We start from the raw sequence: 13,522 nt of genomic DNA on the forward strand, positions 1-13,522 counted from the left end.
GAAGTTTTATAAGCGTCACGTCCAGAGGCTTTTCTTTTCTTCTTTATTAACATCAACAGAACAAGATGTTAACACAGCATTGACGTATTATCACTTTACAAAGTTATTGTGTCTTATTTACACATCCAGCTGCTAGTGAATTTAAAATCAGTATAGCATCATTTCTGCTACTGAAAAGTTAAGTAAATTTGGAAGTGCTTTAAACTTGGATTATTTCAAATAATCTCAGTGGAATAATTGGATCGACCCAACACACAAACATAAAGCATGTGACAGTTGTTTTTAAAAGGAAAATGCAAATCTAAAACCTATCCTTTGAAGTATTCAGTAGGTTTATTTATGGACTGCATACTTCACTGGCGAGCAGAAGTGTAGGAGTTTAACTTTTTAGCTCATTCGCAGCCACACAAAATAAATAAAAACAGATTGCCAACCTGGGTCGCCGTCCGCCGTCCACCGTTCAGATCTGGATTCAGGAGAATCCTCTGACCAGGTCGTTGCTATGGGAAACGGCAAGGTGCGACACAGTTTTAATGTTTCAGGGAACCATGAACTCCACACCTGAATGCTCTTTCTAGTTTGTGTGCATCCTCTGACTCAGCAGTATCACCTAGTTAAAGGGAAGCTGGAGACACATTTACAAATTGTGTGTGTTTGTGTGTGTGTGTGTGTGTGTGTATATATTTCGTGTGAAATATATTCACACACATCTGGGAGTTGTTTTTCAGTAGGAGCCATTCCTCCACCTGCCCTCAATGTGTTCGCCTGCCCTGCACACCTGTGGCTCATCAGGCCTCGCTTCTTCCTGCCTCGCCATCTGCACATCATTAACTCCTTATCGAAGCTATTGTTTGGATTAAACTACTGGGAAAAGAGACACATCATTTGCTTTATAATCATAAGCTAGTTTGATTGATTATTGAAATTCACGATCAGGCATTAAGATAGCAAGAAGGGACAATTTCTTTTTTTTCATAGCAGGGGTGAAACCAAAGTTGTAACACAGACTCATAACGGAATTCATGAAAAACCGAGACCAACGTTCTCATTCTGTCGTTTTCAAAAAGGGAAATGAGCAAAATTACCCACACGGACCATGATGCATGGCGTGGCTTTTGAATTAGCTTTTTGTGTTTAGAACGCGCTAACGCACTGTAGCTAGTTGACGTGGCAAGCAGGCAAACAGGTGTTTGAGCCTTGGCTTCTGTTTAGTTTATGGATGTTACATTTGTTTCAAGTCTCTGTTAAACCCCAGACCCAAACTCCTTTCCACAATTTTAAAGTTAAGCTCCTGCCTAAATTATTAGCATACGATTAGCTTAGCTATACCGAGATGTGACAATCTAAAATGTGTCTTTGGAGTATCAAAAGTTCTTGAAGGTTTCAGGTGTCACTTTGACAAATGCCTTTGTCTCCTAAAAGGGGCAAGGCGGTGGCAAAACCCCACATTACATTAAAAGATTATTTGATATTCATTGATTATTTTTATTTTGAATGTTAAGGTTTTTACATCTTTGTGTAAAAATCTGCTGAAAAGTAAAATTCCTATTGTACAAAAACGTGTCCTGTGCTTTTTGCAAACAGCTCTTTTTTTGGCAGCCCCGATGAATTGAATTCACTCTCCTGTTCGATCTGTAGTAGTTTCCACAAAATCCTGAGAAATAAATATCTATGTGTTAGTCAATAACTTGTCTGCTGATTGGTGCCCATGGCCCAAATAATGTGGAGTGGTATTATCAGACTTCCCGACTTGGTAAACGAGACCATCTGGGGATCATGTAAATACACCATTAAAAAATGTTTCCCCTTCAACAGATACATATGAAAGCAGCCTTCTCAAACTCTGCACATATACATCAAACTCTAACAGCTCAAACAAAGAGTACAAACTTGATTTTAGTGAAACAAGGATTAACTGCGGGGCCCCACTTGATGAAAATAAAATCAGTCTGAGTTTTACATTTCCTGTATAAGTCACCATTAACTGATCAATGTTGGTGATTCCTTTCGGTCTGAGGTGCATAACTAAAGCCAGAGCTTTAAAGAAATCTGTCTCGTAAAAATGGGCTTGAAGAGAAGTTTAAAAGCCACAGCACTAATTAGTGCACATCCTCTAAAAATAGGACATCCTCTGCAGTGCGATACAAAAGTCTCCTTGAACAGTGTATCCATACTGTAAAAAAAAAAGAAAAAAGAAGAGATTGATCTTGCACTAATGCCAGCAACGAGACATTTCCAGAAGACCAGCAGGAGGGAAAGAAAACATTCCAAAGCAATGAATAGTTAGATTTCTTTTGGCAGCGACTGATTCAGAAGAAACATGACTAATTTGACATGTGGTTCAAGACCGGGGTCACAATTAAACAACAACACCAGCATTTCTGTTAGCTGGGACCTACAACCCAGAAGATTACTCCCTGCACATTTCAGCTGTGTTGCGTTTTGAGACAATGTCGTGCCATCCAACGAATATCTTTCTACCTCAAAAAGGTAAACACAATTTGGGAAGTAGAAATATTTCCTATTTGAGAGGGCCAAACATATTCCAGAATAGGACTACTGGTACATTTGCAGGACCCTAGGCAGTTTCATCGAATGGAAATTGATTCAGGATTACTTGGCCGGGTGAGCGTTTAATGACCAGAATAAATAAAAAGATTCAAGAGAACACCTTTGCCACGTTTATCCATAATAAGAAATAAGAAGAAACCAAATGGAAATGCGGTTTGGACTAAACATTGGCCAATACTTCTGAAGAATGAGCCCGACTTGTGGATCACACACACTTTTGTGAAACATTACAAGCTCCTGAATGAATGTGTGTGAATCTGTAGCCGAAGGTCGAGTTGATTTAATGCCGACAAGCTGTTTAACATTACACATCTCCCTCAATCTACAGCTGTAAAAGTAGTAGAAGTGATGATAGCAACTCGTGAATCACTGTTAGCGCTTAACACAATTCCAACAACGGAGCCCCATCTAAAACGTTTACCAGATTGTTTGGTTTCCAGTTCTGGCCCAAATTTACAGTGCACACAAAGATCTTATTTTCTTTGCCATTTGGAAAAAGGCCGGGGACCTTTTTCTTTTTTTTTTTTTTTTTTAATGTTGATAAATCCAGTCCGATTTTCACATTTCTCCAATGAGTCCTTGCATTGTTCAACATGTCACAGAAGTCACTCTCTCAACATCAATTAGTCTAAGGACTGCCAATCACTCATCCAAAGTGGCTCACGGGCCAGGCACAGTTCAATGCTTCCAGTAGAAACAATGTCCACAAACTATTTGGTTTTCCTCCACTTCATTCAACTCATTGTAAAGTCTTGGTCCTTGGCCTTTTTTCCAATCCAACACTACGGCAATTATCTTTTCAAATACACTTGTCAACATCACCTTCACCATTTGGCTACAGGCGCAGCCAGTTCCCGAGATTCATCAATGTAGTATAGGAATAAGAAATCAGTCCTAACAATACTGAGCATTTGGAGCCACAGTAAAATAGCTTGGCTTCTGAACACATGTCTTCCAATACCCAGAACAAATATTTAGTATGTCCCAATACATAGTAAAATGCAGTATACCAAAAAATACCAGAATGTCCTAGTGCCACCGTTTCAGTCAGACATTTGGTTAGCTTCCATCTGTGGGATTGAGATGAAAAAACAATTTTAGCAATGTATAGTAGTGGTCTGGAACTCTTTTCCTCCCCCTCTCGCACACAAATATGCTCATGTCTTTCACACATGCCGAATAGGTGTGGATGAGCTGGCTTTCTTTGCGAGGGATGATGGAGGAGACTGAGTCCGTGTTCACACTAAGCGGGTTGAATGTGAAAACTCATAGTATCCTCCATGTTGTGTCCTTTGGTCGCAGTTTTCCACACCAAAAAACGATAAATGTAGCTTTTCAGTAAAATCACTCTGGTCAGCTCAGGTGAGACAAATTCCTGCCACCTCCAACTCATTTAGCTTCTGTATGTTAAGCATACTTATTATTATTTTTACTGTAACAGCTGTAGATTACTTTTACGCATCCTATCATTCAGTTGGTTGAATTATTAGAAATCTTACAATCAAGGGGTAACGGTTAAACCTGCACTATATCTAATGGCCAGCAGGGGGTGACTGCACTGGTGGAAAAACGTTTGGTTCTATAGAAGTCTATGATAAAAGGACCCTACTTCTCACTGAATGCATTACCTCGGTAAACATTTTTCACAACAGGTTCACGGTCTCAGTCGGTAATTTCAAGTCTGCGTCAATAGAGCATGATATTCATTTTGCATGAATGATGGCTCTAATTAGAGTAAAATAGAAATCAGGTATCAAGGCATGGTCACCTTCTTAATGCTAACTAGCTGCTCAGTGTTTGGTTGCACTAAAAGACACTCAAAAGGAGTCAGTAACAGTGAGTACTTGTTTTAAGGAGAAAAAAAATCATCCCTATGAATATCACTGTTAACGTGAATTATGGATTCAACTTGCTAACCAAGCTAGCTAGCTGGCACTAGCGTTAGCTGGTAACTTAGCAGGCCTCGCTTTTCCCAGCTCCACCTTCGTGTCCAAATGTGGCCAATTCTGGCTCGAAAAGAAAGAGATGGCGGCAGCCAAAATGGCAAACTTGAGGCTTAAAAAACGGTAGTATACAAACCAATTGTAACCTTCTTACAGGGCATCTACTTTTTTATAAAACGGTCAGCGCAGGAACAGATGTGAATCATTTTCTCTTATCTCATAAGGTAAAGTGACTTTGTATTTTGCTCACTTCAACTGCATATATGTGGTGTATCAATAAGGAAATGGAAATAGCGAGAAGCGTAATTCTAACAGCAAAAGACAACTGTATCACTGACGCAGAGGAAAACAGGCGAGTCCACAAGGGGTGACAGGAAAGCTTTTCTTCAGGCAGGCTGACTTGGTTTAAGGTGATTAATACATGCACAAAATAATAAAGATGGATTAAGAGAGCTGTCAAGCAAAAAAAATGATAACTGCTTCACTGCAGCGGGGCAGACAGACCTAATTTTCATCGCACATGAATTAACTCTGGGCCACTGGTTTTTAGTATAGTGTGCGTACTAAGCAGAACATTACAGTGAGAGGCGTCTGACAAATGCCTTCCGAGTGTTTACAGGGAGGAGATCAAGTTTATTAAATGGGATGGGAAGTCTCAGACGAAGAAGTGGGGCGTTTGATCCTATTTATACGACAGTCAACTAAATGCCCAGTCAGTATGTATGAGGCGTCTCATTGACACCGCTTGAACTTTAAAGTGCCCCGCGAAAAGAAATAAGCTCTGTCGTCGACACAAAACAAGCGGCCATTGTTCTGACACGGTAAGGCTTGTTTACTCTGAAGGGGCTCATGTACCCAAGAATGAGGAGATCCATCACTATCTGCGTCCGAATAATAATAATAATAATTCACCTTTTCAGGGGATGTTAGGACAACCGGCGGGACAGTGTCAGAGTGCACGTGCTTGTTACGCAATCCGCATACACAAGCACCCAACTTAGCATGTACCCAACTTAGCATGTACCCAACTTAGCATGTACCCAACTTAGCATGTACCCAACTTAGCATGTACCCAACTTAGCGTGTCCTCATCCGCGTCCATTCCATGCAGCACGCCAGAGCTCCAACGACATCCATGTCCGACCCCGGGAGTGCGTTTGGGTTCCTGAGCCAGCCTTACTCCGTCTGTCCACCAGGTGCCCTCCACTGCCCTGCACACCTGTTGCTCATCAGCCCTCCCTGCAGCCTGCCTCAGCAGCTGCACCTCATTACCTCATTAATGAGTTCTTCTTTCGGCGGGTAGGGGGGAGGCTACGTGTATTGGTGGAAAAAGGAGTGAACGTGAATGAAACCCACGTGAACGCATGGGGGGCTCTGGACTTGGGCCACAAATAATCAACATTTGGCCTCCTGTTCTTTTCCCCTCTGGTTTTTTCTCTGCAGATATTGCTCAGCTTGTCAGTCTTGACAGAGTCGGAGCCCGGAAGGATTGTCTCGCGTCTCATCCCACGGTGGAAGAATCGAGGGAATGCAAATGTCTTTTATTAACGATGACTGATCCGATACGTGTGTTTGGTTCATGAGATGACAATTCAATTCAGTTTATTTGATATAGCCCAATATCACAAATTTGCCTCAGAGGGCTTTACAATCTGTACACATACGACATCCCTGTCCCAGGACCTCACATCGGATCAGGAAAAAAAACTCCCAAATAATAGAAAAATAAATGGCATCAGCAGGGCCAAGGCAGAAGGCCGGCTCACCAGGCAGGAGGCACCCGACACAGCCAGGTCCAATGGACCCTACGAGATGTGAAGTCACAACGACCCCGGGGATGAAGCAGAGTTAGGAAGGTGCAATGGAGAGATGTAAATTCATCCATAAGGAGAGAGAGAAGAGGAGATAGGTGCTCAGTGTATCCTAAAACATCCCCCAGCAGCCTATAGCAGCATATCTAGGGGCCGGACCAGGGCAAACCTGATTCAGCCCTAACTATAAAAGCTATTAAAGGAGGAGCCATGAACTCCAAACGCTCCCAACTGAAACGTTGTGAATATTTGTCAATTAAACAAATGTGGTAAAGCAATTTTTTTTAAAAACCCTACAGATGAGACAAGCTCACAACATGAACGTGACACGCAGGAATTCTAAAGAAGCTCGAAGCAAACGTAGCACCGTGGCTGGAGAGAGGAAGGGCAGCCCGGCAGCAGGTGGATCTCGGCCCGCAGCGGAAGCCTGTCGACGGGCTGTCACGGCGGCTCAATGCGAGTCGGTAACTCACATTGCCCAAAAAAACACAACCCGTCTCCTTCACTCCATCGCCGCCTCCTTTTAGTTCCGCCTCACCGACTGTCTGGCAGTCCCCCCGGTCCGATGTGCCCTCCATTATGTAGGCAGGGCGCCAAGCTGCAAACACATTGTGAGACGTCCCCCCCCCCCCACCCCCCGAGGTGTTGATCTGAGTCCGGCTGACAAGGGCGTCCAAGTTTATTTACAAGAAGGTATATTGCTATTCAGTTCCCTCGTGAGAGTCTTCGCGGGACATTTACGTTTTTTTTCTCTGACTATTTACTTTCTCTTCAGGAGGTGATGGCAGCCCAGAGAGGGAGGTGGAAGTATTTGTTTCCGTCTGCATGTCACTGTGTCTTAAGTGGTTAACTTGTGCCCTCTCAGTTGGAAGGTTATATATTTGATTTTTTCTTTTTCTTCTCTCTCTCTCTCGGTCTCTCACCTTGTATGTGAAGTATTTGCCTGAACATCAAGATAGATAGATAGATGTTTTTATTTTTGTATGCAGTTAACAGACAGTTACTCCGTACAATGAAAATATGACTTTGCTAGGTCCTCATTCCACACAGAATTACAATAACTTAAAGTCAAATTCAAATTTAAAAAAAATGTAAAGAAAGGAGGTAAATGCTAATAGTATAAAACACAATCAGTATTGAACATCATTTTCTCATTACCGGATTACATTGATCAGTACAATGCAAGCACAACAAATAGAATAATGGATCCTTTTAACCTGTTAAACCATATCCCTCGAAACAAAACGCCTAGATTAAAATACCCAGAATAAATCAAGACCAAAAGGCTTTCGGGCATATTTATAAACTCCTTTTGAAAAAGGTATGAAACTAATAAATATGATCCCGTTTCCAGTAAACAGATTTCTGTTACCGTTGCGGACTTTCCCAATAAAAAAGGATGACGCAAACGAGGATGGGAGCACCGTGGGTGTTTAGCCTGACAGGTGGAATTTACACAGAAAAATGAACATTAAGGATTTAAAATGATACATAGAAAACCATGAAATTAGAGGAATGCAAGCATAAGTGTTATTACACACCTGATTTATTCAGTAAGCATTTCTTTAAATGTTGTTTTTTTTAAGCCGTTCTAAGAAAAACAAGTAATTAGTTTATTTGACAATTACCTCTTGTCTGGTCGGGCTGGAAGATGTTCAACACTGACACTCAACCATCTATCAGTCAGTTGAGTCCCTGAGAGGTCAGAGGTCAGAGCTTTTCTTTTTTTTAATTAGAGGTATGTAGTTTGACTGCTTAGTTTTCCCGTTCATAGTTTTTAGGAGGTACCAAACATGTTGTTGTAAACTGACAACAAAAAAAAAGGACTTTATTGGTTAAATATGTTGTTATAAGACACAATTTGGACAACACACAGTTGGTTTACGGGTTCTGAAAGCTGAAAGTTTCCACAACAATAAAATGATGTTTTTGCTATTGAGTCATTTGTGTTTTTTTTCTCAGACCTAATCTGAATGCTTCACCCTTCAGAAGTATAATTGTGCTAACATTATGATTCACAATTTTTTTTTTTAAAGAACTTTTCCTCAAATCCAGGCAGTGACTCAAATCCCCCGGTGAGTCTATACGGCTGTGCCCCGTGGATGGCAGTGGTCAAAGTTATCATTAAAAAGTATTTAATGACCCTCCTCAGGAAACTATTATCATTTGAGGAGCAATTCATTAAAAATTAATCTCTTCATTCAAAATCCTTATTATCACGAGGTTCATTATGGGGTTGGGTAGCACTGGGAGCCGGCTCAAACCTCAGCCCTTACCAGAAGAAAAGGGTCTGACCTGATGAGATATGAAATGTGCCCTCACAAACACGGCAGGGAAGCTGAGGTCAAGGGAAAGATCGAGGGCCCCAAATGTCCTCACAGAGAAAGCTATTGATTTGTCCTCATTTTGAGGCTTTATATTGAATAATGAAAGAATATTAATGGACTAAACTGTCTGAAAGCAGCAACAGTCTAGACCGTGACATGTTTAGGCCCACTCGGTTCTCTTTCGATACGATATAATATATGGGTGCTAGTTATAAAAGAGCTGCGTCTGTGGCAGCAATATTTAAATGGGAGACAAATAATAATTTAAAAAGAGTTAATCGTAAAAGTTATATAACATTGAGCAAAAGGAGCAACATGTGAAATAAAGAACAATAAAGTCAAATATAGTATGATACAAGTTAAATTAAAAATTCAGGACAAAAACCCTTTGAAAGCAGTTTAAGAGAGATTTGAATGAGGTTTCCAGTCTGATTTCTTCAGGGACGTTATTCCAGAGAGTGAGGGGGGGGGGGGGGGGGGGTCCATAAACAACAAAGCCCAGGTCCCCCTTGGTCTTCAGCCTTGGGCGACGTCCCTCAGGTTGTGACTGCACATACGTACAAATTCAGAAGATCTGAGATGTACTGAAGTGAGAGACACAGCACGGGCCCTTTTAAAAAGGATGCCAATAATATCTTAAACTCAATTCAAGAATGAGTTGAAGAGAAGCTAAACTAGGAGTAATGTGCCCTCTTCTCTTTGGTTCTGGCTGCTGGAAAAGAGAGTTACAATAATCCCAACGAGAGCAAATGAAAAAGCACGTAAGGCCATCTCTATCCATCTTGTACGAAATACAAACCACTTTAATCCCAAATCAGAGACGCCACCCAATGTTTCAGATGTTCCACCCAAAATAAAATGGCTAACAATGATTAGATGCAGCACTTGGAAACTAAAACAAAAAGTAGTTTTTTTTCAGCGTGAGCTACAACAATATCAAGTCGTGCATCGCTTTAAGCGATGCAGGCTCCCCCCCCCCCGTGCTTTTGTTTATCCTTAAACCAGAGCGAAACTGAAAGAGTCTGCTTCTGTTTTATGAAGCCATCCAATTGTTTTAAGTAACAACCCTTTTTTTCTAGAAACCTAGAAATATTTTTTAAAAAAAGGGTAGTTTGGAAATTGGTCTGAAATTATTCATGGTCTAAAGGGAGTGCTTACTTAAACTAAGCAGCGACCGAATCGGGCAATAGGGACGTAATTATGGAGCGAATACGGAGACTGACTTCTCCGTAGACTTCTTTTTAGAAGTCTAAAAGGTTTGTCGAGAGCACACAAAGACCTCAGTGAGAGAGTCCATGGACATTATGTCAAAGGACTCAAAGGAGTTGTTGTTTCCTAAGCAGGAAGAGGGGGGAGGGGGGGGGGGGGGGGGTGCTGCAGACTTTAATGACAAACATGGTTAAAAATTCTTCTCATTTCTCAAGGGAGGAGTCCAAATACTGAGAGCCGGCAGAGCTTCTGTAGCTTAACATACATTGAACCAAACCCCCCCCCTTTTTTTTTTTTTTAAGTTCTGATCAACACCGAACTCCGGCATATTTTTTTTGTTAAGATTTTTTCACGACACCTCTCAAAAAGGTCAAAGTGGACTCATTGTAGTACCTCTTTAGGGCACGTGCGCCGTCAATCCTCCATCCTCCATCCTCCATCCTCCATCCTCCATCCTCCAGAGGGTCTTCTGCTGCTCAGATGGTGCAATGTGACCCAGGACCGCGGTCCTCGTTGAAGGCGATTTAAGGGCCGCGTCGACCCCTCGGTGTCAGGTGTAGCCACCAGGAAACAGGACCCAAACGCCGACAACCTTGAAAATAAACTTTAATCTTCACTTTAACAACTAGTGGAATTACTTAAACTGAGGAATCATCGACGAAGGAAAGCACTAACGCACGTTGTGATCTCTAGTGATCAAACCAGGACGAACCAACACGGTGCTGCAGGTGATTGGACACAGGTGGAAACAATCAGGGACATGGGCAGACAAGCACAGGGACAGGAAGTGCAGGGAAACAGAGGACGCAAGAGACGGGGACTTCAAAATAAAACAGGAAACAAGACACAAAAAACTCCAGATCCTGACACTTGGCTTGAGGGTTGAGACATTTTGCCACACAGGAAGTATTTTTTTAAAAAAAAGGGTGTTTTGGCTTTATTATTTGACCGGTTCTGGACCACAGATGTTAAAATATTGACTCGTGTTGTTTACGATACAATTATGCCGTCGATTATAACGAGCAGCCGCACGTAATAAATGAAATCCAAAACACAAAAACGATCAACTCTCACCTGTCGTGTACTTTGATTAAATTAATGAGACGACAACTGTATCAGACATGGACTAATGATTCTGTGTGTACGGTGTGATGTAATTAGGCTTGGACCTGATTACCATTGGACGCGCTTTGACGTACGCCGTAACTACGACATAGACGAGCAACGCGGCGCTTCTCTCTTTTACTTTAATATCGTCTCGCTCATTGAGAAATGGGTCAAGTTGATCTGCAGATGAAAGGTTTCCCCGTGCATAAAATATATAATCCTTTATGGAAAAATGGATTACACACATGCCCCTGTAACCACACTAGTGCTTTACGGCCTATTTTTTTCTTTTTTATTCTCGGTGAATTCTCACCTAATCCTAATTCACAGTATTTGAACTTCCCTCTTTCTTTAAAGAGTTTCCCAAACCGTTATTTATGGATCAACATGACATAACTGTCAAGTTGATTTACTTTTATGCAATCGACTTTTTTTCTTTCTTTTCTTCTTCATTAAGGCAACATTTCATTAAGTATAAAAGGATGTTCTCCATCCAGAGGAGACTGATATGAGTCAATATGACACATACTGCAGCAATGCGAGTTACACACGATTTGCACAAAAATGCACCTCCCTTACCTCCCTTAGGAGCGACTGCGGGGGCTCAATCCCCGCCCTAGTCGATGTGTCTTTGAGCAAGACACTTAACCCTGAGTTGTTCCCTGTAGCTGTGTCTACAGTGTATGAATGTAACATGATTGTAAGTCGCTTTGGATAAAAGCGTCAGCTAAATGACATGTAATGTACCTAAAAATTAGAGGCACAGTATGTACATATAAACCCCCTGTTATACCACGGAATGGTGCAATATATATATATATATATATATATATATATATATATAAATAATTAGTGTGATTGCATTTCCAATTTTATAGCTGATAATTTGCACATATGGTGCAGCGTGATGGCGGTGGGGGGGTCGAGGGGGGGGGGGGGGGCTTCGTGGGAGAGAGGCTGCCTTTCTTTGTCTGTTTTTGTAAGTGTTGATGAAGAAATAAGTGCACATCCCCCGGGGGGCGCGTCACTCCTGCTCCCCCCCTTGCACTGATCTCTTTTTGAGAGGCAGTTATAGAAACACCAAGCGACAACAATCATACCTTTTCATTTTTTTATAGTTTTTAGATTTATGTTTACTGTATTCCTCTAGCTGGGTCTCTACAGACTTCTGCTCTAAGGGGAACATCTAAGGCAACATCTACTTTTAAGCTAAACTTGATTACCGCTTAGCACATATAGGTCACAGTGATGCATTATATAGGTGTCTAGAAATGAGTCACTGAATATTAAACTATGTAACGACATGTATACACATGAGAATTGAAGAATTACTTCATGTTGTTGTTTTTGTATAGGTGACCGACTTGTTATATGTAACTATTTTATTATACATTTTCTTATTGTCTCATCATTTAAGGGGCGATTAAAGAAGCAGGAATATATACAATGGGCAAATTAAATAGAAAAAGGAAATATGGACAGGAAGTTAGAGGATGCTATGAAGTAAATAATGATTCTTAATAGGGAAAGCCTTGAATATGCTGTGGCCACACAATAAATCCATGTCCGTGTGTCAGCTCTACAGGACTTCCTGCTGTTTGGGCGGACTTCCTCTAGGTGGTGATGCAGGATAAGCAGTTGACTGTTTTTTTGGTTTTGTTTTGACATTGTTGTTGTTGTTGTTTTTGCCTGTCTGTCTGTATCGAAATGTTGATTTGATCAAGTTTTCACTGAGACTCCTTGAAGCCATAAAATAAATGCGGGGAGTTAATATTTTTATTGTGATGGCCACCGCTGTGACATGATGCACAGAGTTGTTAAATTCTGTTAAATTCTACCCCACATCCTGGCTTAGTTGTCACCAAAATAAAATGTTTCAACTAAAACCCGAATGCTCGATGTCTTTCCAACGCCGCGGTCACTGACCTGCTGTTATGGCATCCTCCTCCTCCTCTTCTGGAAAGGCCTTCCACAAGATTTTGGAATCTGCCTGCAGACCCTTTCTCCCATTTTCAAAGCCGCCACCCCCTCCGTGTGCCTTATTATACATTATGCCACCCCCCCCCATCCTTGAGAGGCTTTCCGTGACAATGTGTCATGGATGAATTAGTCATTAAACTGTAGATGGATTACCATTATTCTGAGATCTTTTCCCATTTTTTTATTTTTCAATTGGTTTTAAATGTACTTCCAATCTCAACGTTTATGCCAACATGGATGAACATTCCTTAAAGTGCTCAGGACACATTTATAGTTAAAATTCATGCTCATTGACCTAAAGTGGATCATGCTGGTGGAGACACAGCCAGTGCCATATGCACAACAATGTACCTGAAGAATAAACAAAACAATGACAATAACAATTGCCCCTAGAGGCAAGCAAACAAATCAAGCATCTCCATCCCCGATCACTTGAAAAGGGTAAAAGAAAAAGAAAAACATATATAGATAGCCCTATGAAACCCAATTAATGAGGCTACTTAATATTCTTAATAAGTATTCTGATATATATATATTATTATTATTATATATTACATAATATTAATATTATATA

The sequence above is a fragment of the Cyclopterus lumpus genome, chromosome 14, assembly GCF_009769545.1.
Source record: "Cyclopterus lumpus isolate fCycLum1 chromosome 14, fCycLum1.pri, whole genome shotgun sequence".
NCBI classification, from domain to species: Eukaryota; Metazoa; Chordata; class Actinopteri; order Perciformes; family Cyclopteridae; genus Cyclopterus; species Cyclopterus lumpus.